Source organism: Canis lupus, chromosome 4 (genome assembly GCF_011100685.1).
Source record: "Canis lupus familiaris isolate Mischka breed German Shepherd chromosome 4, alternate assembly UU_Cfam_GSD_1.0, whole genome shotgun sequence".
Lineage (NCBI taxonomy): Eukaryota > Metazoa > Chordata > Mammalia > Carnivora > Canidae > Canis > Canis lupus.
Genome location: NC_049225.1, coordinates 35,908,169 through 35,934,144, shown reverse-complemented (window position 1 = coordinate 35,934,144; position 25,976 = coordinate 35,908,169). Strand labels below are relative to the sequence as shown.

At 57.2% G+C, this 25,976-nt stretch overlaps 1 long non-coding RNA gene across 1 annotated transcript; it reads left to right on the top strand.

Moving 5' to 3' along the window:
* Window positions 1-3,798: 3,798 nt before the first annotated feature.
* LOC111095521 lies at window positions 3,799-24,718 on the top strand. Its single transcript, XR_005358091.1, has 4 exons — window positions 3,799-4,463; window positions 18,093-18,570; window positions 23,508-23,661; window positions 24,268-24,718. It is a non-coding gene; the product is annotated as an uncharacterized LOC111095521 (long non-coding RNA).
* The last annotated feature ends 1,258 nt before the right edge of the window (window positions 24,719-25,976 follow it).

Sequence of the window (25,976 nt, the reverse complement as noted above, 5' to 3'; positions counted from 1 at the left end):
GCTGCACCTCGGCGTTGATGCTGGCAACTGGGGGGTAGCATTTCCTGGGCTGTGTCTTTGGGGAGGAAAGTCATATTTCAGAGATTCATTCTCTGTATGCGGTCCATTTTCTCCTCCTCATCCCGTGGCAGGTAAAAATGTCTACCCCATGCCTGGCCCTTTTGGAAGACACACTAATGTATTCCACAGATGAAGCACCTCCTGCCCCCCAGCCCATCATGGGTATGGGCACGGGTGTGGTCCCTCATGGGTGGGAGCATCACGTTCTCTGGAGTTTCAAGGCCAGAGTCCCAGAAAGTACTAGTAGTGTGTGACATTGAGGAGTCAGCCATCAATACTGCGGGCATTTGGGCTCATGATTTCCAGACTGGCTGTCACATTCAGTGACCGCCAGCCAGTGTCACTGATGGCCCTCACCTGTGTTTACTGCACAATTAGCCAAGGCCAACCCCAGATGGTTAAGACCTGGAGGGAACAGGGTGGGGGCATGAGCAGGAATGATGAATACAAACAGTCTATCAGTCTGTTTTAAAATATCAACCAACTCATTAAACACGCACACGCACACATACACACACACATGCCTGAATGATTTAAGTGCATCTTGGCACTATTATTTTTCACACGTCAACTGTCTAAAGACTGGTGCAGTTTGTAGGCTCCACATGCAACAGAACATTCAGAGCTTGCCCTGGGCTGGCATCTGACCGGCAGCTAGCCCTTGATCTGGGCTCCCTTTGGGCCAGCAGCATAGAAAGGAGCAACTCAGCGATGGCCAGGAAGGGGCCAGTGGGGCCAGCTGGAAAGGGCGGCCTCGTCTGTCCCTTGGCAATTCCCAGAGCCCACTGTGCACCACCCGGGGAGGCTTTGCTCTCTCTGACTCCTTCCCTTGCTTTCCAGTCCTAACTCCAGTTTCTCACTAAGGATGGAAAAGCTGAGCTGTAGGGAAGTAAAGCCAGCTCGCCGGGCGTTCAGTCAGAAGCCAGAGAGCCAGGTCAGAACGGAGGAGTGGCCCTGCTGCTCAGGAGGCATGGAAAGAAGCCACCGGGCTTGACAGCACTGGAAAAGCTGGGGCAAGAGGACCCTTAACCCAGTGAAGGCATCTCCTGCCAGGATGAGTAGGCTTTGAGCTTCTTCAACGTGGGTAGATCCAAGACTTCCTTACTAACCTCTTGCCTACTCTTTGGCAAACCACACTGATGCGAGAAATGCTTTGTACAGTGCACACGTGAAGTATCGTCACCATTATCTCTGTGGCCAACAGCAACACTAGACAGGACCTGGAGAAACCCCTCATACCCACCTTCCATGTCCTACCTGGAGGTCCAGGAGCCGATGGATTCCAGCTGTTGCCATCTTGCCCTTACCTCCCTGTGGGCACATGCTACTCCCCACGTCTACAGCTGGCCTCAGACTCACCTGAGCAGAGGTAATACTCAAGGGCTTCAGAAGCTATGCCTTGTAGCTCCCAGTTGGGCCACTGGGAACACTTGCTTTGGGGATGCCCTCTTAGCTACTCACTTTGATGCCACATGGAGAGGCCACATGTAGGTGTGACAATCCCAGCTGAGCTCCCAGCCCACGACAACAGCTGGCCAAGTCAGCGAGTCGTCCTGGATGTCCAGCCTAGCTGAGCCCTCAGACACTCCTGCACAGCCACCCTCTGACTGCAAGGCATGAGACACCCCAAAGAAGAACCACCCAGCTGAGCCCAGCCAACCCGGAGCAGAACTCGAAGAGATAGTAAATTGTTGTGGAAGCCACCAAGCTTTATGTGGAATATCTCATCGAAACAGCTCTTTGTAGACCTGTAGGCATCTGAGCTCCCTGGTTCCTCCCCCCGAGCCCTAGAGTCTGAACTGCTTTATCATTTTCCTATTGTGGTTTGTCCTTGCTGTTCCTTGCCATCACTCCCCACTTTTCTGAAAGCCCCCCGGGGTCTCTCTCAGTTTAAGTGTCTTTCTACAGTTTAAGTATCTTTCTACAGTACATGCCACCCCTAGCCTGAGGTGGTGACTTCTTCTTTAGATGATAATCAAGAGAAGCTCCTGAAGACTTGTAAGCAAACTCTGGGCTCCTGCTGACGTTCACCCCCAAGCCCCTGCCCCAGGAGCATCTTGGAGCAGAGAAGAATGAGGATGCCCGTGTGTGGCTCCGTGGTCTGGTTCTGCACATCATCCTCCAACCAGGAGTCAGTGGTACTATCACCTCCTCGTGCCTCCTCAGCTTTGACCTTCACTCTCCAGGAGCCAGGAGTGTGGCCAAGGCAATGGCTTTCAGAAGAAGTGACTCCACCGACCCAGCTTTTTGGCTCTGATGTCTGCCCTAAGGACTAATTACCCCCAGGCCTATCAAACACCCCAGGCAGCGAGCTTGGCTCTGGGCTGAAAGGTGAGCTGTTTGTTTAAGGGAGGTGGGTGGTCTCTAGCAGGACTTTTAGATTAACCTAAGCCCTCTGAAAATAGAAAATGTAAAGCTGGGCAGCCTGGGTTGCCAGTCAGGATCAGTGCAAGCCGGTGGGCGGTCCTCTTTGATTTCAGGATCCTCCAGGAGGAAGGAGGAGGAGGAAAGGCCACAACGCAGAGTTCTTTCTGGACGCAGAGTTCTTTCTGGCTGCAGCCAGGGACGGAGGGCAGGCTGTCTGGGAGCGGGGAAGATAGAGAGCCCTCCTGCACCGCGCGTGGCATTTCTCCAGAGGAAGTTGCTAAAGTCCTTGCATTCTGGAGTGACCCTGTAGGCCCTCAATACCTTCCTATTTCTGGGACCAGCAGGACTATTTGGCCCCAATGCCCTGGCTCAAAGTCATCTTCCTGGGCTTCTCACAGGATCTGCACCAGCTCCTGCACTGGGCTCCCGTCTTCTGAGGAAGGAGGTTGTGGTCTCCATGGGACCCCTGGGACACACTGCAAAGGTTTGTACACACGAATCTTCCCAGAGGTCTCAGGACAGATTAAAAACAACACAACCCTAAGTGTTGGGGTCCTTCTCTTACACATCCATTGGGAAATAAGCATGTGAGTCACACCAAAGTTTGCCCAAACATCACCTCTGTTCCTGGAGATTGAAGACAATGACCTTAGTTGTGTAGTAAAATGGACCTGCCCCTAGACGCTTCTCCCCCAATCCCGTGTGGCACAGAACATGGAGTCTGAGGACAGTCTGAGCCCCGGGAGAAGGGTGGGCCCAGGGTGTCATTGGGGGGATTTCCTCTCCACAGAAACAGGGAGTCAAGGAAGAGAAAATCCTCCCCACCAGCAAACAAAACAGCCCAGGAAAGCTGGGAGTTCCCAGGGAAGGTAGCTCCATCTTCTTAGTAGGATTTGAATGTCTCCCCATCCCCCTAGAATGACAACATGCATTAGTGAAAAGAACATGACCTTGGGGACTACAGGTGGCTCAGTTGGCCTCTTTGAGCCCTGCTTTCTTCTCAGCAATGTGAAGTGACAGGTTTGGGCCAGGCAGGGTTGCTGGGGGAGTGATGGCTCCTGGGTGGTCCCAGCTTCAGAGTCCCAGGACACCGGTCCATCCCCGGCAAACTGGGATGGCTGGTCACCTCTCCAAAACACAGCGGGTGCTCAGGAATTATTTCCTGCCCTCCCTGCTCACACTTGTAATTTGAGAGTGAAAGTTGGAGAAATTCCTCAAGCAAAGAGCCCAGGCAGCCCCTCACTCTCTCAGGATCCTGGAGGCCCCCCTGGGGCAGGGCAGGACAGGGGACAGGAGCCGGGCAGGCATTAAACTTGGAACACTCTCTGGAGGCTCGAATAAACAGACTTGCATTTCAGAGGGATATTTTTTTGGCATCACCCCGAGAAAGGTTAAGTGGACCCACCCTCTGGCACACAGCTAAGTACAAGTTGTTGAGAAAATGTTTGCAGCAAGGGGACATATGATCTGGTTCTTCAGCAGCATCACTGTCCCAACCATTGGCCCCTCGTGCCCCAGAGCCCACCTCCCAGCCCTTCGCAGCCAAGTTCAGCGTCAGGATCCCCTGCCTGCTTCTGTGTGGGTGTCCACGGAGCTGTAATGTCTCTGGAAAATGGGATCCATACGCAGACATTGCCTGGAAGCCAAACAGCCTTCCTGATGGGTATTCCCCACGGGATAACGTCCCCAATCCAGTGACAAAGTTTCAACAGAACTGAGCGGCCGTCTGGGTGTGTTTCAGGGACGGGCCTGTCCCTCTGCAGCAGTTGGAGGCCTCGGCGTCCATGGAGGCAATGTCTCTGGGGGTGCCAAGGAGGCCTATCGCTGTGTTTGAGGTTGGAAAGTTCTAGAAGCCCTATGTAAGCAGCACACAAGAAGAGCATCGCCAAGCTCTACTGTGGAAACCTCGGGTTTCTGGAGCAACTGGTGGGCTCTGTGTGACCCTGAGGATTACGTAACCAAGAAAGTTCTCGTCTGCGCCGGAGCTCAGAGTGAAACCCGAGGCCCAGTTAGAGCTCCTGAGTCAGTCCTCCCAGGTAGGTTGATAAATGCGTGTGATTAGCGAGTCTTGCTTCTCTGCCCCTACTTCCATTTCCCTAGGCCTGCCTTGTTATTTCTGTGGTACGTTATTGTACGTACCTTGGTTAGAAGTTACCTGGCGTTGCGGGACAGGGTGCAGCTGGCACGGGGGAGGGACTGAGGCTGCACCTCCTCATTCCTCCCGAACGCTCCATGGTGGCGTCCCATGTCCACGGGAAACAAGCTCGCCCTCGAAGCCTCACCCTCTAGAGACTTGGTCCTACAAGCCTCCCGGGTACGAATCCGTAGATCCACAACCTCTTGAGGTCACGTAAAGGCAGCAAATAGCAGCCCAGACTCTGGGTTAAATAATCAGAGCTCCAAAGCTGGCCCTGCCTCTTGCTAACTGTGGGATTCGGGGCAAATGATGCCTACAGTCGCCTCTTCCTTTCCTTGCTCCACCTGTCAAATGGGTATCGTGATACCTCGGGCTTCGTCATAGGGTCCGAGGTGAGTCTGCCGCCCACCGGGAATAATCCACGGCTTCCTCGTGACTTTACACACGAGGCTCGGATATTTTAGTGAAGGGTCATCTGTTGTGTGGCACAGGATACTCTACGTGGCCCTGGGAGACAAATGCCCCCCTCCAGCTGGACCCTGGGGGCCGGGGCTCGGAGGTCCAGCTATGCGGTTGGAGTGTGAATCCAGGTCCTGACTCCTCCAAGCCCACATTCTGGATTGCTGGGCCCTAATTCCTCCCCTAGCACCTGGAGGACAGTGAGTGCTCCTGTCACCACCCACAGGGGCCTGTAGCCCTCCGTGAGGTTCTGCGGCCCTCGCTGCCTCTCCCGATTGAGGCCAGCCCAGCCGCCCGACCCTGCAACAAGCCAGTGGAGCTGCTGCCGCTGCCTCCACAGCCTGGGTGGCCCGGCACGTCCACCTCCCTGGAAGGCAGGCCCCTGCCGCCTTGGGCTGGGCCAGGATGTGGGGGCACCGGGGGCGCAAGCAGCAGACGACCCACGTCCTCCCTGTGACCCGCGCCCGAGGCTGCAAGGAGCAGGTACAGGGAGGGGGCCAGAACCAGGGGAGCCAATGGGGACGCGAGGAAGTGTTGCCAGGAGCAGGCGACGCTCAGACGTCTGCGTCCTTGCTGTCCTTGCCAGCCTCGGGGACTGGGCAGGGTGGCCGTGTCCTCCGGGGTCTGTCGCCTCCCGCTCCTGCCCGGAGTGCCCTGCCCAGGCCCCCCGTCGCGGACACGCCAAGGCCAGGCCGGGGTCCCACAGCCTGGCTGCGGCTGCTGAGCAGCCCCTCAGAGGCCCAGGCACCCCACCGGGGTTGTGGGGCCATGCCATGCCTCTCAGGACCGTCGTGGATCCTCCTGGCACTGCAGCGGTGGGGGGGGGGGGGGGTGGGACTGATGAGGCCCCAACTGAGAGGCTTGGAAATCGTGGCTCTACAGACCAACAGTGACTCTGCAGACCGGAGCGCCGCCCTCCTGCTCTTCCCAGCGTCTCAGCATCGTAATAGTTGGTAGGACTGCAGCTCCAGGGGGAGCCGGTGTCCCCAGCCTCCTTAGGGAGGGGGGAGCACTCCCCATTTTCAGAGGAGGAGTCTGAGGGAGGCTCCAGGCTGCAGGACCTTGCACACGTGCATGAGGGCGTCTGTGCGAGGACCCGGTGCCCCACGCAGATTCAGCCTCTCTGCCGGCGATGCCCCCGCCGCGTGCTGTGGGTCAGCTTTCCACGCCGAGTGGCGGTGCTCCCTCTACCCCCTGTTTCCATGCGTAAGGCTGTGGTCCTGGGAACTGCCCAGGACAAATGAAACAGGCCGGACGGGGAGCTGGGCATGGCTTCCTGCACGCGGGGCCCGTGGCCCTGCGGATGCCCCTCCACATGCTGTGGACATGTCTCATCTAGGGGGGCACTGCTTGGATTGACTTTTGGCCCGAGTGACTCACCACGGAGACTTAGACACACGGTATAGATGTGTCTGTGTGTGTGCTGGGTCCAAATCCTGGCCGCTGTCCTCAGCCCCGGGGAGGCCTTTGGAGAACCACCTCGTCTCGTGGCCTGTGGTGTCACCTATAAAAGGGGATCCCAGAGGTGCTGTGGGACTCCACAGGCTGCGAGGGGTGACTGCACCTCACCTGTGCAAGGCACCAGCTCAGGCAGACGTGGGGGTCTGTGTCCTCCGGGAAGGGGCCTTAGCTCCTGCCACACAGGGAGGGGCCGACGGCTAGACCATCACACGCCATGTCGCCATGTCCCCAGCCTCCTCTGGACCCAGGACGGCACTTCAGTGCACAGCACGTTGAAGCGAGCGCTCGGTCCGGAGAGGTCTGGCTGCCGCCGGTGCGCGGAATGGCGCGGGGAGCAGCCAGGAGGGGATGCCAATGTGGCCCAGTGTCCGCCGGGCCCAGGAGCTGGAGCAGAGCCTCTGAGCGGGCCCTGTGGGCACCGCCTGGCCCAGCAGAGCAGCGAGGCGAGAAAGCAGCCCGGCCACCCGCCAATGGCAGCGGGCAGGAGCGAGGCCTCCCTGAAGCGGGCCTGGCAGTAGGCCTCAGAGCCCCCGCGGCGGCCCCGTAACTGCAGGCAGGACGCAGCGCGGAGCCCGTCCCGGAGCCCGGGGCCCAGGTGCTGGGCGCACAGGGGGGCTGAGGGGCAGCTGGGATCTGGACTCAAGGCGAGTGACAGGCGTCCAGCGGGAAGGTGGAAAGGCCACCTGCCAGGGACCGGTGTGCACAGGGCCAAGAGGCCTTGGGGCTGTGCTGGGGGGCTCTTCTAGCGCCCAGAGCCCGCCTTCCATGGCGCTGGCAGGAGCCTCATCCTTCAGGCTGCTCAAGTCGCCGTGGGCTGTCGCAAGCTCACTTCTCCATCGCCGTCATCCCTGCTCGGAGCATGGGCTCAGAGCGCGCTGGCCCCACAGCGAGGCTCTGGTTTCCTGCGAACAGCCTGGGCCTTGTGTGCAGGGCCCAGGGGTGCTGGTGACAGAGGCAGGGCTGGCGACGGGGCCAGGTGCCAACCAAGCCCCAACCACCCTGTTAATGTGCAGCAGGAGGGACCATTGTTTTTGGCCCCGGGAGGCGGCTCAGGAGCCAGAGTGGACTCTGGTCGTGTGGAGCCATGTGCTGAGCTCTGCGGCCCCACTGGGGTGGCTGCCGGCCCTGAGGCCAGAGCGAGGAGGGCTGGGGAGGAGGCCGCACGGGGGGCTCCGTCCTTCCCTGGAGATTAGGGGTGCCTCCGAGCCTTGGGGGAGATCCCTCCTCATCTGCCCCCCAGGTCGCTAGCAGGCCCAGGCGGGGCCCCAAACCAAGGATGGGAACCTTCAAGCCTGTGACCCGCTGCCTCCAGCGCCGCCAGGCATCTGTGCTGCTACTGTTTTCCCCTTTAATTTGATTCCCCTTGGTAGCCCGCAAAGCTGGGCTAGATTTATGTTCAAACAAGAATCTCTTCTGTTTTCGGAGCACAAGCTTCCACCCCGTCAGAAAAACATACAGGGCTCCTTCCGTCAAACTCCTCTTGGAAACCAGGCCTCGACTGGGAGGCCAGCCCAGCACCTGAAGAAACCGAGTTCTGGAAGTCCCCTCGGCTTTGCCCTCGGCCGCCCCGCAGCCCCTCGCGCTCCGCTGTGCGAGGGGACCTGCCAGGCCCCGTCAAGGCCCGCGTGTGGGTTCGGCCCCGGCCAGGCTGGGACCCTGGCACCGGGCAGGCTGCCCGGCGGCGCCCATGCTGCTGCCGCACTGGCCTCACGGTGCCAAGGTCTCACCAGAATTCTGCTCTCCAGAGGGTCCCCCCTCTCCGGACCCAGAGGCCAAGTGTTCAGGGTGCTCCCGGCAGAGGCAGCAGCCCCCCGCCTGGCCTGGGGGGGGACACCCAGCGTGCTGGGGGACGTGCACCTGCACCCACAGCCACCCAGGCCTGAGAGTGCAGGAGGGAGGGGACCCCAAGGGCAGGTGCCAGGGAAATGGGGAAGCAGCCGACCAGGAGTGCAGAGAGACCCGGCAGGAGCAGAGCATCCGGTGAAAATGGCAGAAAAGGCAGCGGACGGAGGGTCCTCTGGGGTGCACTCAGCAGGGTGCTCGCTCCCCTCGCAGGGCTGCGGCCGGCACCCCAGCAGGGGTGGAAGCCGCGAGCAGAGGAGGCGTGTGAGTGCAAGGCTGGGAAACAAGGAATTTGGTCAGAAAAGGGAGAAAGAGTGGACACAGCAATGGGAGATGGGTGGATGGGGTGGGGGGAGGAACTGGGTGTAAGGAGGTAGGGTGGAGCAGAAACCAGAAAGGAAGGATCAATAGAGTGAATGGCAAGAGCAGGACGGCCGCCGAGAGGGAAGCCCCAGAAGGCGTGGGCACCAGGGGTGCACGGGAGGGGCCGGTGGGGCCAGGCCAGAGCAGTGGTTGGCCCTGAGGGCCGCGAGTGCAGCCTGAGCAGCAGAGAAGCTTCCCTGAGGGGAAGGAAGGACGCTATGGGGAGAGCAGAGCCTCTGGTTCTGGGTGATAAGCCAAGGGCAAGCGCAGGGGCAGTCATACCGCTGCCCAGTGAGGAGCTGGAGTCCGGCGGGGGGACCATCACCCCAACGGTGCTCCCTCGGTAGTGACTCAGGAACCCCTCAGCTCAGTGCGGACCCCCCAGCGTCCTGCCCCTGGGACGTGGACCCCGAGGACTCGCTCCCAGGACGGCTCTGCAGCTGCCGCCCAGCCGCGTGGGTGTGGGGAGATTCGAGAACCAGCCGCCGTCAATGGGAGACACCCCGCAGTTGGACGCAAGGCACTGCGGTCTCTGGGGGATGCTGCGGGGTCCCTGCCTTCCCAGGGCAAGGGCCATCTCGGGGCGGCCCCGGTCACCCCACTAGCCCAGCAATAAGGAAGATGCCACCAGCGCCCCCGCGGTGAATGTGAGACGAGATACGATGCAGCTTTGGAGAAACAGCACAGGCAGGTGAAGCTCCCCTGAAAGGATCGATTCTCATCATTCTTTTCCTGCTTAAAAGGCTGATAATTTCTGTCCCCTAAACTAGAACTGCCCCCATCAGATCCCACTGACTGTGCTGCAGGGGTGTTACGTACCTTGTCTAGTCTAATTTGCATGACAGCTTGGACTTGAAAAAAATGTGAAGTGTCAGGGCGCGTGGAGGCCCCGTGGGTTTAAGCATCTGACCCTTGGTGTCGGCTGAGGTCATGATCCCGGGGTCTTGGGATTGAGCCCTGAGTGGTGCTCTGTGCTGAGCGTGCAGCCTGCTTGGGGTTCTCTCCCTCCCCCTCCCCTGCCCTACCCCCCGAAGTCTGTGTGCACGCACACACTCTCAAAAACAAGTACAAAACTGTGAGGTGGCTTACATGTACTTTTATTTGGACATTTATGTTTACCCAAATACAAAAATACATAAGAACTCTGGTAGAGAAATTAGTTTGCAAGCTCTCTTTCTTTTTTCTTTTTTTTAAAGATGTTATTTATTTATTCATGAGAGACACAGAGAGAGAGGCAGAGACACAGGCAGAGGGAGAAGCAGGCTCCCTGCAGGCAGCCCGACACAGAACTCGAACTCAGGACCCCAGGATCATTCCCTGGGCCACAGGCGGCGCTAAACCGCTGAGCCACTGGGGCTGCCCCAAACTCTCTTTCTCATTCAAACACCCACTTGAGTGGAACATCCTGATAACCACATGCAAAAGGATGAATTTGGACCCAGACTTAAACCATGCACAAAAACTAATTCAAAATCAATGAATGGGCTGACTCTAAGAACTAAAGCTTATTTACATTCTTAGAAAATAACATAGGGAAAAATCACCAAACTCTTAGATTTGGCAAAGGATTCTTTGAAATGGCATCAAAAGCATAAGCCAAGGGCAGCCCTGGTGGCTCAGCGGTTTAGCGCCGCCTGCAGCCCAGAGCGTGATCCTGGAGACCCGGGATCGAGTCCCACGTTGGGCTCCCTGCATGGAGCCTGCTTCTCCCTCCACCTGTGTCTCGGCCTCTCTCTCTCTCTCTTTCTCTCTCTCTCTGTATCTCTCATTAATAAATAAATAAAAATCTTAAAAAAAAAGCATAAGCCAAAAAATTGGGTTAATTGGACTTCATTAAAATTTTAAAACTTTTCTGTATCAAGGGACATAAATCAAGAATGTGAAAGGACAACCTATGAAAGAAAATATTCACAAAGTATTTATCTGAAAAAGGTCTAGTATGGAAATATACGAAGAACTCGTACAATGAAATAATTTTAAAAATGACAAATACCCACCATTTGCTTCGACGTGGATGGAACTGGAGGGTATTATGCTGAGTGAAGTAAGTCAATCAGAGAAGGACAAACATTATATGGTCTCATTCATTTGGGGAATATAAATAATAGTGAAAGGGAATATAAGGGAAGGGAGAAGAAGTGTGTGGGAAATATCAGAAAGGGAGACAGAACATGAAGACTCCTAACTCTGGGAAACGAACTAGGGGTGGTGGAAGGGGAGGAGGGAGGGGGGTGGGGGTGACTGGGTGATGGGCACTGAGGGGGGCACTTGAAGGGATGACCACTGGGTGTTATTCTGTAAGTTGGCAAATTGAACACCAATAAAAAATAAATGTATTAAAAATAAATAAATAAATAAATAAATAAATAAATAAATAAATAAATAATAACAATTTAAAAACAGACAAAGGAGCTGAGTAGACATTCTTCCGAGGTGGATATGCGAGTGGCCAATAATACATGGAAGGTATTTGACGTCGCTAGTCATTAGGGAAATGCAAATCAGAGCCACAATGAGACCCCACTTCACACCCACTGGGTTGACTATAATCAAAAAGTCAGATGATCACAAGCGTTGGCAAGGATGTGGCGAGCTGGAACACCCATCGCGGCCGAGGGGGTGTTACATGGTGCAGCTGCTTTGGGGAACTCTCTGGCAGTGCCTCAAGGAGCGGAATGAGGGAATTACCATACGGCCCAGCAGTTCCACTCTCAGGCTCATCCTCAAGACAAAAGGGAACATGTGTCCACACAGAACCTTGCACATGAAGGTTTGAAGCACCGTCATTCACAACAGCCGGACGGTGGAAACCACCTACGCGCTATAAACGGATAAAATGAACAAATTATGGTTTATGCAGACCCTGGAATAGTACTCAGCCATAAAAAAGAAACGAAGCACTGATCCGCGGTACAACGGGGGTAAACCCCGTAGACAACTTGCCGAGTGAAGGAAACCAGATACGGAAGGTCACATATCGTGCATTTCCGTTGTTATGATCCATCCAGAGCAGGGGATCCGCAGGGACGGAGAACGGATCAGACGTTGCCAGGGGCCAGGAGGAGGGCACGTGGAGAGCCATTACCAGCGAATATGGGGTGTTTTATGGGGTAATGAAAGACCTTCGAAGCTAGAGCAAGCAGATGGTCGCAGAGCATCGGAGCCACACAGAGCACTGCTGAACCGTATGCCTTGTTCATCATGCGACACGACGTGTCACCTGTCAGCTGTGTGGACAGGAGCTACGTGGATGCGGAGAGGGCCAGGTGTGAACGGGGCCTTGTGATGCACATCCCCACCTGCTCGCTGCTTCCAGGGCCGGAGACAGGTGGCATCCATCTGCGGGGGAAGGTCAAGGCAGGTCCTGGCCCCTGTGTCCGGGCCCCCTGCCCCGCGTCGAGGAGGGGGTTCTTACCCTCCCTTACATTAACCTTTGTTGCCTCCTTCCCAAGATTAAACATGTTCTCCTAATGAACGTCCAGTTCCCTAGTGGCCATCCTCTGGCCCCCCTGAAATTTTAGATCAGAACGTGGCTCTGATATCACCTCATCATCCCAGCAGTGAGGAAATGAGGCCTAGAAGGAGAAAGGAGTCAGTAACAAAAACACGATTAGAACCATGTGTTTTGCCATCTGGGTCATTTCATATTCATGGACACACAAGCCGTGGCTTCGAAGTAAAAAGTAAAAGGAAGTAAAAGTGCTGGAAGGAAGGAACGAGATTTCAGGACGATGTGGTGATAGGGAAGAGGGATGTCGGGGAAATATTTAAATCAGGAGGAGGGGGGGATGATGGCGCACACAGGCACGCCCCATGTACCCCATCCCTGCTCATCAGGCTTGAGGGGAGGGAGGAAGGGGGCGCAGTGAGGGACCCGGAACCCCTGAGTGCGAGCCCTAGGTGTGCAAGCTGGCACAGGCCTCATAGCGGACAAGCTGCTCACACATTCCAGCGCGTCGACTCCCCTGGATGCCCAGGAAGGGGTGAGCCCGCGGCCAGGGCCACGGCCGCTTGGACGGCGACCTCGAGCGCTGAGCCGGCCTCACCTGCTTGGTCCTGGGGCCAGGAGCCACACCGTGTCCTCAGGGAGAGGCAGACTAGCCTCGCTGTGGTCATTTCCTGCCCCCAGTCCCCCCCTGGCACCCCCGAGGGCATGAAGCGTGAAGCCACCCCACAGAGCCCGTACCTCCCTGTCCGGCCCAGAGCAGCCAGCTGGCCACCAAGGTGTCCCCCCCATGCAGCCGGGGCCGGCATTATTTGGAGATCCGGCTCCATGAGGGGCTGCTGTGACAGCTTTGTCCTCTCAGACCCCTTTGATTTGTGACTCTCCCTTTGTGGCTCGTGGGGGACACTCCGGCCCTGCTGTTTCTGGGCTCCGGCATCCCCCGGGCCGGCCAGGCCGGGCCAGCCACGGAGCAGGAGGCCGGCGGAGGCGGGAGCAGCCCCGTGAGCGGAGGGGCCGGGGGCCTGGGCGGGCGGGCTCCGCTTCCAGGCAGCGGGGCCGACTGGGTGGTCGGGGAAGGATGCCCGGGGCCTGCTCACGGCGGCTGTGAATGGGCAGATCGCAAACGGCGGGCAGGACAAGGGCTACCCTGCTGGGCCTGGGCCCCGGCCCAGAGCTCCAGTGTCTGCAGGGGCGGGGGCGGGGGGGTCCAGGCTGCCCGGGACTCGCGGGGCCGCCAGCCCCTGGGAAAGAGGCTGGCCTGGGGGCCCTGCCAGCCAGAGAGACTCCAGGCCAGTTGAATGAGGGCTGTGGGCCGCTCGCGGCGCTTCGCTTCGGGCCGGCAGTGTTACTAGGCAGGAAGAGCGTCAGGGCCAAGGACGCCTGGGTTCAAATCCCAGCTCCACTCCCAGCCGGGCTCTTCACCCCCACTCTCCCTGTGCGAGGGGCTGGGAGACCTACCTGGACGTGCTCAGCATTGTGTGCTTCGCCAGTGTGTGCACACATGCCTGCACACGCACATGCATGCATGCACACACATGCACACATGGGCATGCATGCCCCAGCTGCCTGCTTCCTCCCACCTGTAGGGTAGGGATGGCTGGTTCTCAGGTGCTCCCCGGCCAGGTGAGCACCACCCTCTCGGTTCCGTGAATCCTTCCTGACATTGATGTGTTCCCAGGTCAACGAGGGCGGGTTTCCAGCCCCCGATGCAGTGCACGCCTCACCCCCTCCGCTCACTGCTGACTCAGCTCCAGCTCAGCAGACACTTGAGTCAACGGGGCCTTGCTTGGCTGCTGAAAACACGTGGTTACAGGTGTTCCTTGTCGCTAGACCCCCAAAGCCGCCTGCAGAAGAGGGGAGAGCAGGCCTGGACGAAAGCTTGCCCAAAGGAAGACGGCCGGGTGCTGAGCAGCTCGCAGACCCCGCTGGACGAGGCACGCCCCGGGGGGCAAGGCTTGGCCCCCGCGCTTGTACCTGGGGAGGGACAGCACGAGCGCCAGCTCTCCCAACGCAGATGTCTAGGGGGCGGGGGGTGGCTGCACGTCCGCTGCGAGGCCGTGTGCTGACACGTGCACGCGGCGAGCTGAGGATAGGCCCCCAACCCGCTCCGGGCAGTTCAGGGTGTCTCCAAGGCCTTGCCCCACAGAGTCTCCGCATCTGGGCCACACGGCAGCACGACACACGCCGACACCCCGCGGCTTCCATGAGTCTTGTCATCCCCAGAAACCCCCACAAAGCAGCGGCCCACCTTTCCTCCTAGCGAATGGCTTCCAAATCCCCGTTCCCTTCTGCTATCACTTGCAAAGGACAAATGCACCAGCTTCGAGCTGGAGGAGGAGGGAGCTGCTGCTGCAAGCCTTGCCCTGGGCCACCGCTCCGAGGACCCCCTTAAAGGCTCAGGCCCCCTTCCCCCAGGGCCGGGGTGCTCTCTCTGGGAGCCCTTACGCCCCACCCCCCACCCCGCTCTGGCAGCTTTGATCTTGTGACTCTCAGCTTTTCCATCGAAATTCAGAGGGCAATAATAGTAAGCGTGTGCTTGTAAAGCGCTGGGAGCTCAGAGGAGAAAAGGTGTCAGACGAGTGTGAAATGTTATTATTGGCTCAGGCTGGAGACGGGAATGGAAAATCACCAGCAGATAGTGGGAACTCAGAGGAAGCCATTTGTCAGCTCCCCCCCGCCCCCCACCGGAGAAATGGGGCCTCCCCTCCGCAGCCAGGCTCTCCCCGGTCAGCCGGTCAGCCGGAGCGGACGGAGGGCGGGTAGGTGAGCCCAGGGGCCACTCGCCGCTTCCTGACCTCAACGCGACTGAACTCACATGGCAGCCACGGCTTAGCCTGAACACCTACTCTACCGCTCGTGGGGCGGGGGGGAGACCGCCACCGGTCCCAGGCCCCGGAGCAGCCGCTTCAATCAGAGAAGAAGCCTCCCGGACGAAGGGCCACTCACCTACGTCAGATGAACCATCCAGTCTTTAAACAGGCAGACGACACAAGTCAGCAACACGAGGGCCATAAGGGCAGACAGGCAGATGGTACAATAGGCTCGGTGGCCATGCAGATACTTCGGTGAACAAAACAAACTTTTAAAAATCCTCATTAGCACCCTCACAAATTCAGGAAGACGGTACAGCCATAACGTGGTCTGGAAACAAGACATCTTCTTGGGCGCTTTAAATGTGTGCCAGCGTGCCCCATCCCGTCATCAGCAGATGAACCCAAGGATAAACTCAAGGAAAACTGGAAGAACAGACGAGCAGGACAAGGAACCCCATATTAGAATGGCCATATATCCTATTAGGGTGAATGGAAAAAGGGGCGCCCGGTGGCTCAGTGGTTGAGCGTCTGCCTTGGGCTCAGGTCATGACCCCGGGTCCTGGGGTGGAGCCCCCGCCAGGCTCCCTGCTCAGCGGAGAGCCTGCTTCTCCCTCTGCCTCTCTCTCTGCTCTTGCTCGTGTGCTCTCTCTCTTGCTCACTCTCTCAGATAGATAAAATTTTTTTTTAAAAAGATGAATAAAAAAACGCCATACAACATTTTAAAAACATGAAGGATAAAGAGAAAATCACGAGCACGGAGAGAGAAAACAGAAACACCTGTAAATGACCAAAAATCCGGGCAGCCCGGGTGGCTCAGCGGTTTAGCGCCGCCTTTAGCCTGGGATGTGATCCTGGAGACTCGGGATCGAGTCCCACGTCAGGCTCCCTGCATGGAGCCTGTTTCTTCCTCTGCCTGGGTCTCTGCCTCTCTCTCTGTGTCTCTATAAATAAATAAAATATTTTTTAAAAAATGACTAAAAATCCAACTGGTGTCTCATTAGCAGAGATTGTTGGAAACACGACAGATTTTCACACACACCATGTTCCTGGGTGGGAAGACGTAATAAGGTACCGATCCTCCCCCAGTCAACCCAAATGTTGGACTGTTGTCCCTGACTCCTGGCGGCTGACGCATGTGAATGGACAACTGAGGACTCCTGCCGCCAACGCCGAATCGGACACCAGCGCGGCCCGGAATCCGGGGCAGTTGGGGGCTCCTTGCAGCGGCGGAGGCGGTGGTGACAGGTGCTGGGAGTAGTGGGCGCGACGGCGCAGGAGCGGCGGAGAGCGAGGTGGTGGAAAGTGGTAACGGGGGCTGGCAGCACCGAGGCCCTGGGCCAAGTGCAGGCGATGGGAGCAGAACCAAGGAACAGCCCGTTGGCGGCCGGCCTCCTGGAGCAAGGGCACGAGGGCCCCAGACGGTCCCCACAGTACCCCATTGCCCCCCCAGTCCCATTTTGCCATGTTCTTGGTTCCCTGGCCTCCCTCTAATCTGACTTCTTTTTCCCAACACTTGTTTTCAAACCCCCCATCCTTTCACTAAGATGCCTGGTATCCTTCTAGTGAATGTCTTTGCTGCTTAAGTTAGAGAAAGTTGGTTTCTCTTGGTCGCAACCAAGAACATGGACTGGCACCAAATGTTTTCTAATCTTGAGTCAAAGACAGGCTTGTGTAAGCAAGATATGAAAACAGAAATATTATTTTGAAAATAAAGGACTGACTAAAAAGTGCACAAAAATCTAAAACAATCCAATAGACAAAGGAAGGGACACGTTGTTAAGTGCACATCATAGAGGAGGGAAGGCTGATAAACATGTAAGAGGCTCAATTTCCTTAATAACCAAATAACTGCAGATTAAAACAACAAAATATGGTTTTTGCCCTTCAGGTTAGCAAAGAATATAAATGGCACATAATATTGAAGGTGTAACAGGTGGGAAGTCGGGCTCCCTTGCAGGGCATTGGGGAAAACCAAGTATGGCTTTGATTGGAAAGTGAGTGGCATCTCTCAGGACTTGAAGTGGGAATTTCCTCTACTCAAAAATGTTAATTCTAAGTATTTATCCTATAGAAATGCTTGAACAAAACACAGAGATGTTAATAGCTGGATTATGGACAAGAGTCAAAAACTGTAGACAACCTAAATATCCCCAAGAGGGGCATGGTTAGACAAAATATGGAAAACACAGAAGGAATTCAAATGCGTTAATAATATATACTGATCTAGAACTTTCCTTGGTTTATTCAGTGAAAAAAAAAAAGAAAAAGCAATTGCAAAACATTCCATACAGTATGTATATACTCTACACAATAAGACTCAATTTCTTGTCGAAACAATAATCATATTTTACTCCTACGCCTTCGTAACAAGTAATATAAGATGAGCATGTTTTACTTTTTGCAGAGATTTCCAACAATCTCTGTTAATGAAACGCCAGTTGGATTTTTAGTCATTTATAGGTGTTTCTGTTTTCTCTCTCCGTGCTCGTGATTTTCTCTTTATCCTTCATGTTTTAAAATATTATACAGTGTTTTTTTATTCATCTTTAAAAAAAAAAGATTTTATCTACCTGAGAGAGAGAGTGAGCAGAAAGGAACGGAAGTCGTCAGGAATATCCTCTTAGGGATGAATCACCAGGAGTGCGTCAACATTGTCGTGCGTCAAGGGGAACCTGCCTGCTGCTAGGCGGGCACAGGTCAGACCTTCCGCTGTGTCCCAGGCCTTCATGCCGGGGAAGGTGGAAGCTGCTGATGGGGTGCCTGGTTTTATCCTATGGCCTCAGAAAAATTGCTTTTTTTTGAAAAATTGCTTTTGAGTCTAGGTCAAGCTAATGGGGAAAACCCTGAAAAGAGTAATGGTTACCTCGTTAAGAACCACCCCAGCCCCGAATGTGCGTCGGAGGAGTGAAACTAACTGGAAAGAGGGCCCCCGTGTAGTGGACGGAACCACGGACAGCTGAGATGTGTGCTTGACCCCGTAGCACAATATGCGGCGCCCGCAGCACATCCTGATGGAACGTCACTGGGGGGCTGCCTTTATTTTGCAACCTGACGTCTCCTTGATTTACGAAGCCAAAGTAAATGACAGGCGGGGCCAATAAAAATTCTTCAGAGCTTTAGCCTCTCTTCCCATTCCATTTTGCAGAGATGAAAAGACGTGCACGCCCGTAACAGGACCGAGTGGATGAAGCTCATGAACCACGCACGATTGGGGCATCCGTGCACCCGTGTCGCGGCACTGCTGCCGTCGGAAGGGGACGTCCACCCCAGGCACGTCCTGAGAAGGGGACGTCCACCCCAGGCACGTCCTGAGACAGGAGCACAGCTCCATCTGGGGGAGGCCCGAACGGGATGAACATTTTGTCCGGGCAGCCGGAGGAGCTGGCTTGTGCAGGGGCTGGCTTCCTAAAAAGGGGCCGACAGCTCCTGTTCCCAGTGGGTAGCTTTGCCTCTCAGAAGAATCTGGAGAAGGCAGTGTTATGAGGCAATGGTCTAGCTCTTCCCTGACTTCCCCGGGGACGCCCACACAAAGCCGGAGAGGAAATAACCCTCGAGTCATAGGATGCAGTGGGTTTGGGTGTGACACTGGTGTGGGTTCAAATCCCACCTCTGAGGATCTTCAGGTAAGTCACTTCTCTGAGCCTTGTTTTCCTCTTCTACCAAGTGGGTGCGTTACCATCTTTTCCACGGGACTGGGGTACCCCCTAAATGGCACAGGTATTCAGCTTGCGGGGCCACAAACTGGGGGCTCAACGAACAGAAACTCATTGCTTTGGCTTCCCCAGAGGAGGCCTGAGCCAGACAGAGGCCCTTGGCTTGACCTCAGGAGACTAGAACGTCAAGATCAAGGAGGCAGCAGGTTGGGCTCCTTCTGAAGGAATGACGTGTGACGTACCTATCCTGTGGCTTTTGGTGCGTTTGTTCTCCGTCTTTGACAGTGTCGGCTTGCAGACAACCCCACTCCTCGGTTTCATTTTCCTTTAGGGTTCTCTCTCTCTGTGTGTATCTGTCTCCAGACTTCCTCTCTTATGAGAACAGCATATCGGATTAGTGGCCCAAAGCTTCCTCTGAACTAATTACATCTGATATTTCCAGATGGATGAGGTCACATTCTTTGCTCCTAAGGGTTAGGACGTCAATATATGAATTTTTGAGGGACACAATTCAACTCATAACGAGGGATAGATGCAAAATGACCGGCCTATCGTATTTCCTCTTGCTCTCATCTGCGAGTAAAGGGGAGATAAACTCAGGAAAGAGGCCGTCGTGTGAGGTGGCGTCTCCAGCTGGGGTGATACCCACTCCGCTCTGCTCCTGTCCTGCGTGTGTTCCCCTCAGTGAAGCTGTCCTGGTGGCTCCTTGGCGGGCAGTGCCTCCAACCCCAGCCCTAGGGGCTCCTGTCCGCTGTCATCTGCTGGTAGACCAAGGCCTTGCTGACACGGCCTGTTTAGGAATATGTGTCCCTGGCCTCATCATGTCCCCATCCTGCGGTGCCGAAAGCCAAGACCTGCCACAGCAGCCAGGGTCTGGCAGGTTTGAGTGAGGTTTTGAAGGATACGCGAATGGTCCAGCAGTTTCCATAACCAGTGAAAGCTGTTCAAATATCTGCTCCCTTGGCGTCCCTCCCCAGAAGCTCCCCCTGTCACAGGCAAAGAGAGCCTGTCCTTCTGGACACCGGCTCAGGAGCCCACTGGCCAAGCCACCAAGCACACGGCACAGATGATGATCCAAAGTTAAAGCTCTCCGCTGCTCACAAAGGACATAAAGACAAAAGTGCACAGAATGGGGTCCACAGGTAACCCCGGTTTCCCTGGGCAATAGCAATGGGCCATCTGCAGCCTTCACAGGCAGTCGTGGGAGAGAACCCCCCGACTACACTTAAAGGCCAGCGGTTAAGCCTGGGCTCCCGTCCACTGCCGGTGCGTCTCCAAACCGGAGAGCCTCCGGGTCCGAGCTGTACCCGTTGGTTTGGGGAGACACCCTTTGCCATAAGGACGGAGCAGGAAAAAGGCAAAGGGCAGCGAAGAGTGGGGCTTGAGGCAAGTCTTCAGTTTGCAGGGGCATTTCTGCATCAGGCAGGCCTCACGGCTCACGCTTGGCCTTCGCCTGCCAGGACTGGGAGGAACGTGCGTGAGGCTGCCCGCTGCGTGGCCTGTGGCTCGGTGTCTACCTCCACCGGGTGGCCTGGGCTGCAGATGAAGCCACGGCCTCGAGCAACAGAGGGGGCTCCCGCGCAAACCCGGTCTACGGCTTTGTCCATGGGCCAAGGACACCATCCGCGACAGCGCTTTCCCGTGTGTGGGATGGAGGCAAGGATGCCACGCTACAGGGGCTCGGGGAGGCGGCACGCAGGACGCCCAGGAGAAAGCCCATTAGTGGGATGGAAAAGCGGGCTGTCGGGCCGCAGGGCTGCAGGGGGCGGAGGGGGGGGCTCCGAGCAACGCGCGAGCCCCGGGCAACCCCAGAGAAAGCCCTTGGCAGGGTTCTCTGTGAAGGCTTGGAGTTTTGAGGGGAAGTTTTGGTTTGACTTTAATCTGCTTGTATTTCTTTAAAACTTGGAATTTGTCCCCGATAAGTAGAGGATGGTGCCCCTGGGCACCGCTGCTGTGAGCTATCACGGAGTCAGGGCTGTGGGACACTGTCCTCCCCCCGTGAGGGCCCTCGCCCCCTGGTCACGGGTCCCACGCAGCTCTGGGAGCTCCACGCCGAGGCTCGGGCCCAGAGCCAGTCTGCAAAACACAACCGAGATGAAATGAGCCGAGATACGTCGAGGAGCTTGTCGTGTTTTCTCTGGGCTGTGCTGCCAGGCCGCACACAGCAAGGGCTGGAAGTGTGAGCTGGGTCTAAGAGTGGGCTGGGCTGCGGCCCCATGACTCCCCACGGCCCTATGGCCCCTGACAGCCCCACAAGTCCCCCATGGCCCCCCCATGTGGCCCCCCATGGCTCCATGGCCCCCGACAGCCCCACAAGCCCCCCATGGCCCCCCACGTGGCCCCCCACGGCCCCATGGCCCCTGACGGCCCTACAGGCCTCCCTATGGCCCCCCACGCGGTCCCCCACAGCCCCACACGGCCCCAGAGGCCCCCCCACGGCCTCACTCAGCCCCACCGCCCCATGCAGCCCCACAGCCCCACATGGCCCCATGCAGCCCCATGCGGCCTCACACGGCCCCCCGACAGCCCCATGCAGCCCCACACGGCCCCCACGGCCCCACGTGGCCCCCTACAGGCCCACGCGGCCCCACAGGCCCCCCATGGCCCCATGCGGCCTTGCGCTGCCCCCCACAGCCCCATGCAGCCCCCTATGGTCCCCCACGGCCCCACACAGCAATGGTGTCTGCAGGCCTGCGTGCCCAGAGCGGGGGTGCCAGCAGCTCCTGAAAGGGCCGGCTCATCTGAGAGCTCCTCAGCTGTCCACACCACACTCTCAGAGGGAATTGCCACGCGGAGCTTGTCCCCAGGAGGGTAGACAGGTAGGAACCAAGCCTCGTGGAAACAGGAAGGAATGCAGGTCCATTGAAAAGAGCCGATGAGTGATGGAGTCACAGCAGTGAAGAAAGTTCTAGCCTCACTCTGCTGGTTCTTCTGGCTGGGCCGGTGGCCAGCAGGTGACCCTGGGACGCATGTGATGCCCCTCCATGAGGGAGGACGTGTTGGTCCGTTATGCCTTCCCTTACTCCTAGGTACATGAAAGGGGCAGACCAGCGCCCGGTGCAGCAAGCGGCTCAGCGAAGCCACAGGCTCTGTCCCTGGAGACACCGGAGTGGCTGCCGTGAGCCCAGAACGCTCTGCGCTATTCCGTGAGGGCCCCCAACGCCCGGCTCAGAAGCGTACACACTCCTGAAGGGAGCCGGGCTGTCCCCGTGGTGCCCAGAGGGCCCAGCCACCACCTGCTTCTGGGATCCTAAGGGCTGGGCCCAGCGCCACCTCCCCGTGCGCATTTGCGGAGTTAGGAAGTTGCTTTGGAAACTTCCTCTCTCCTGAAAAATGCATCTTCCTTTGTAAAATTCGCTCTACGCATCCCTTCCCAGGCCCCGGTGACCTCGGGGTCCTGACCGTGCCCCTCAGGCCGCTGGAAGCTCCCAGACCAGACTCCCCTCCTTCCTGAGCCCAAACACAAAGGAAAATGAAAGCCAAGAGTGGAAAACGCAGGGCCTGGTGTGGATGGGGAGGCTGAGGCCATCGGAAGGGGACTGTCCAGGCGGGGCCAGCCATTGCGCCGGCCTGGGTGTGGCCGTGGCTGGCCCTGCCTGGACCTGGGCCAGGCCAGCCCGAGGGACAGGCTTCTGTTGGGGAGGGGACATGTGTGTTCCGTGTTTGCAAATTGCACTTGCCTTCAGGGAATGGGAAAGATGAGTCAGACATAAGCCTTTGAACCTGGGACCCCTGGCTTGAACGTTGAAGAGACAGGAAGGCACCCGGGTTAGTCGCTCGGTTACTGTGGGGCCACACGGGGAGGCAGTGCCCGTCACGTGTGTCGGCACTCCAGGCCTTTCCACAGCACGTCCGGACGGCAGGAGCAGTCGTCCAACACTCCCCAAGCACAGCCCAGGCCCTTCGAGGCTTCTGAAGACCACGGCTTCCCAGGGGTGTGGACAACGGGGGAGAACGGAGGGAATGGGGAAAGGCAGAGGGGCGGAGGGGCTTGGGGAGCACTTCCCGGTCAGACTCGGGCTGCTTGGGCAGCCCGGGACAGAGGGACAAGAGTTTAAGGAACAGAGGACTCTCCTCATCCCACCTGTCCACACAGGTGGATCCTAAGGTTGACCTTTCCCACGGGTGACGAAGAACCCAGAGGTGTTCACGCTGTGACGTCACAGCCCACCCTGGGAGCCGACTCTAGAGAATGGATCCCGGGTTTAAAAATTAAAATACCCAGGCCCCACCCCCGCCTCGGCGGGCCCGGCCGGGGGAGGGGTCGCAAAAAAAAATAAAAAAATTAAAAATTAAAAAATTAAAAAATTAAAATTAAAATACCCAAAGATGGTCACCGCACTATTATTTATAACAGCCAAAGCTGGAAATGGGTTAGTTAACCAACATGTCCTCAGCCACTAGTTAAAATATTTAGGGAGGGCAGCCCCGGTGGCTCAGCGGTTTAGTGCCGCCTTCAGCCCAGGGTGTGATCCTGGAGACCCGGGATCGAGTCCCACATCAGGCTCCCTGCATGGAGCCTGCTTCTCCTTCTGCCTGTGTCTCTGCTTCTCTCTCTCCTCTCTGTGTATTCTCATGAATAAATAAATAAAATCTTAAAAAAATATATATTTAGGGAACATTTGAGAAAGAAAGAAAGAGAAAGAAAGAAGAAAGAAAGAAAGAAAGAAAGAAAGAAAGAAAGAAAGAAAGAAAGAAAGAAAGAAAGAAAGGCCATAATGGTATGAACGTGTACAATTGCATAATCGTAGCCGTATAAAAGGACAAAAACACAAACAGGAAAAGTCGAGGGTGGAATGCTATCGAACTCTGTAATAGGAAAGATAATTATTATTTTTTCTTTCTGGTATTTTCCAAAGTGCCTCCAACGGGTGGATGTGTCTGATAGTTATGTTGATGTTTTGCAGAGAAAGTCCAGGCTTACAGCAAATGAGCCGCCCTGCCAGGCCTCTGCCCAATGAGCCGTAACAGAGAAGCTTCTCGATCCAGAAGCTTCCACTCTGATGGGGTTTGATGGAACCTGAAGACTCGTAAACCACAGGAAGTCTCCCGAGGACAAAGGTACTAGTCCCGCAGTGTGGCCGTTGGCCAGAGCCCCCACAGCCCCCCAGTCAGGAGTCTCCACAAGGCCCCAGAGGAGCCCGACCATCCTTGGGGGGAGGCTAAGCCCCCGTGTGGCTGCAGGTGGGGGGCCGGCTACCAACCCGGGGGACCCTGGACACAGCCCCTGTTGGATGGACCCAGGTGGTGGGCTGAGGGGTGCGCTCACCCCCAACCCCACGTCAGTCCCCTCGTGCTGGTGGTCACGGAGGGAACCATCTCCTCTCTCTTCCCGCGGGTGTGGCCCAGGCCAGAGAGACCCGCTGCCAGGTACATCCCAGAGCCCCCAAGCGCTGTGTTGGGGCAGTGACACCGTGACTGGTGCACGGCAGGACTTGGCTCGCTCCTTTGGTTCCTTCACCACCGCTGTTATCTCCCTGTTGTCCCCACTAAAGGAGGATGTTTTTGTCCTTCCCTTGGGTATGTTTCCGGACCCGCAGGCTTGTGCAAGAATAATATCGCTGTCCCCAAAGAGCGTCCGTCTGTCTCTTAAGGGATTGGGAGCCATCAGCACAGTGATTAGCTATAAAACCCTGTGCTGATTCCCCCCCCTCCCCGCCCCCCAAGGCCTCATTTCCAATGAGGACAGCTGGAGATTTGGCAGAGGGACGCACCCCGCAGGCCACAGATCGCTGGAGCCACAGTCTGGAGGCAGCTTCATGCTGCACCCTGGCTTCCCACACGGGGGGACGCTGGAGCTTGGGGCAAGGCGGGTCCAAGATGCACCTTCCCGTCGGCACCCTGGGAGCCAAGGGCCACCGTCCCCGTGAATGGGATCAAGCAGGAAGACGACCCAGGGAGCAGCCGTGGAGCTCCTATGTCACCTGTGGATGGTGAAGTCCTTCTAGAACCACTGGGCTCTGCGGAGCTCAGAGAGCCCCACTCCCACCCTGTAAGCTCCGTCATGGGCTGCCAGCCGGGGGACCACCTATTCCTTCCTTCCTTCCAAGTAAAGGGGGCGCCTGGGGGGGCTCAGCTGTTGAGAACCTGCCTTGGGCCCAGGGCGTGACCCCGAGGTCCCGGGATCGAGTTCTGCATCAGGCTCCCTGCGTGGAGCTTGCTGCTCCATCTGCCTGTGTCTCTGCCTCTCTCTCTGGGTCTCTCATGAATAAATAAATACAATCTTAAAAAAAAAAAAAAGACACATAAAGGAAGGACACCCATTCCTCCCTCCTGCTCCGCAATCTCAGACCCATGGGTCCCGCGTAGAAACAAGCCCACCTGCTGCCTGAAACCTCCCGAGGGCCCCAGAGTTCAGATGGTGGGTCTGGGACCCGCCTCTGCCCCGAGTAAGGGGGTAGATGACTGGGAGGGACACCGCAAGTGCAGCCACTCGGGGGTGGGGCACGGATCACGGTGCCGGGACAGCTGTCCCTGGTGGTGCTGAGAGTCTGGGGTGCGAGTCCCCTCTGCTAGGGAAGGAGCCTCGAGGGAGCGCCCACCATCCTGCTGCTGGGGGAAGGGGCAGCGTTACCATCGCCTTCTCACCACTGGGAGCTGAGGCCTCTGAAAGGGAGGGACCTGGTCAGGCGACGCAGGCAGTGTGTGGTAGGGCCAGACCCAAACCTAGACCCCAACCCAGACCCCAACCCAGACCCGAACTGGGAGGCCTGGCCTTCAGTCCCATCCTGCCTCCCTGCCTCTGCCTCCAGAGCTGACCTGGCTGCGGTGCCATCGCCCCCACGTTGGGGAGAAAACCGCGAGCTGCCGGCATCAGTCGTAGGGTGAGGCCAAGGCCACCAGAATTCCAGTCACTCCCCACTGACTCAGGGGCAGGACCCCTGCTTGTCCTGAGGCTCCGGGGGACGGACCCCTGCTTGTCCTGAGACCCCAGGGGTGGGACCCCTGCTTGTCCTGAGGCCCTGGGGCCCTGGGGGGCTGGAGCAACCTGGCTGGATGGCTTGTGGCCCCGCAGCCCCCCAGCCCCAGGCACCCAGGACCCTGCCCTCTGCCTGCCGGAGGGATGCGGCAAATGAATTCCTGCAAGCTACCTCCAAGACTAAGGCTGCTCTGCAGCACAGGCCTGACTGACTTTAAATAAAAAGAAAAACAGAAGACCCCCCCCACCCCCACCCCTGTACCTTCCCCACCTCCACCTGGCTCAGTGCAGGCCTTTCAGGAGCAAATGGAAGCCAGTGCCTGGGCAGGGCCAGTACTCCCGTTCCCTGTTCCCCAGCTCGAGATGGGGGGGTGCTTCTGGGGCCAGGAGGTAAGCCATGCACAGGAGGTCGATGCTGAGGCCGGGGGTGAGTGAGGCCGGGGGTGAGTGGAGCCAA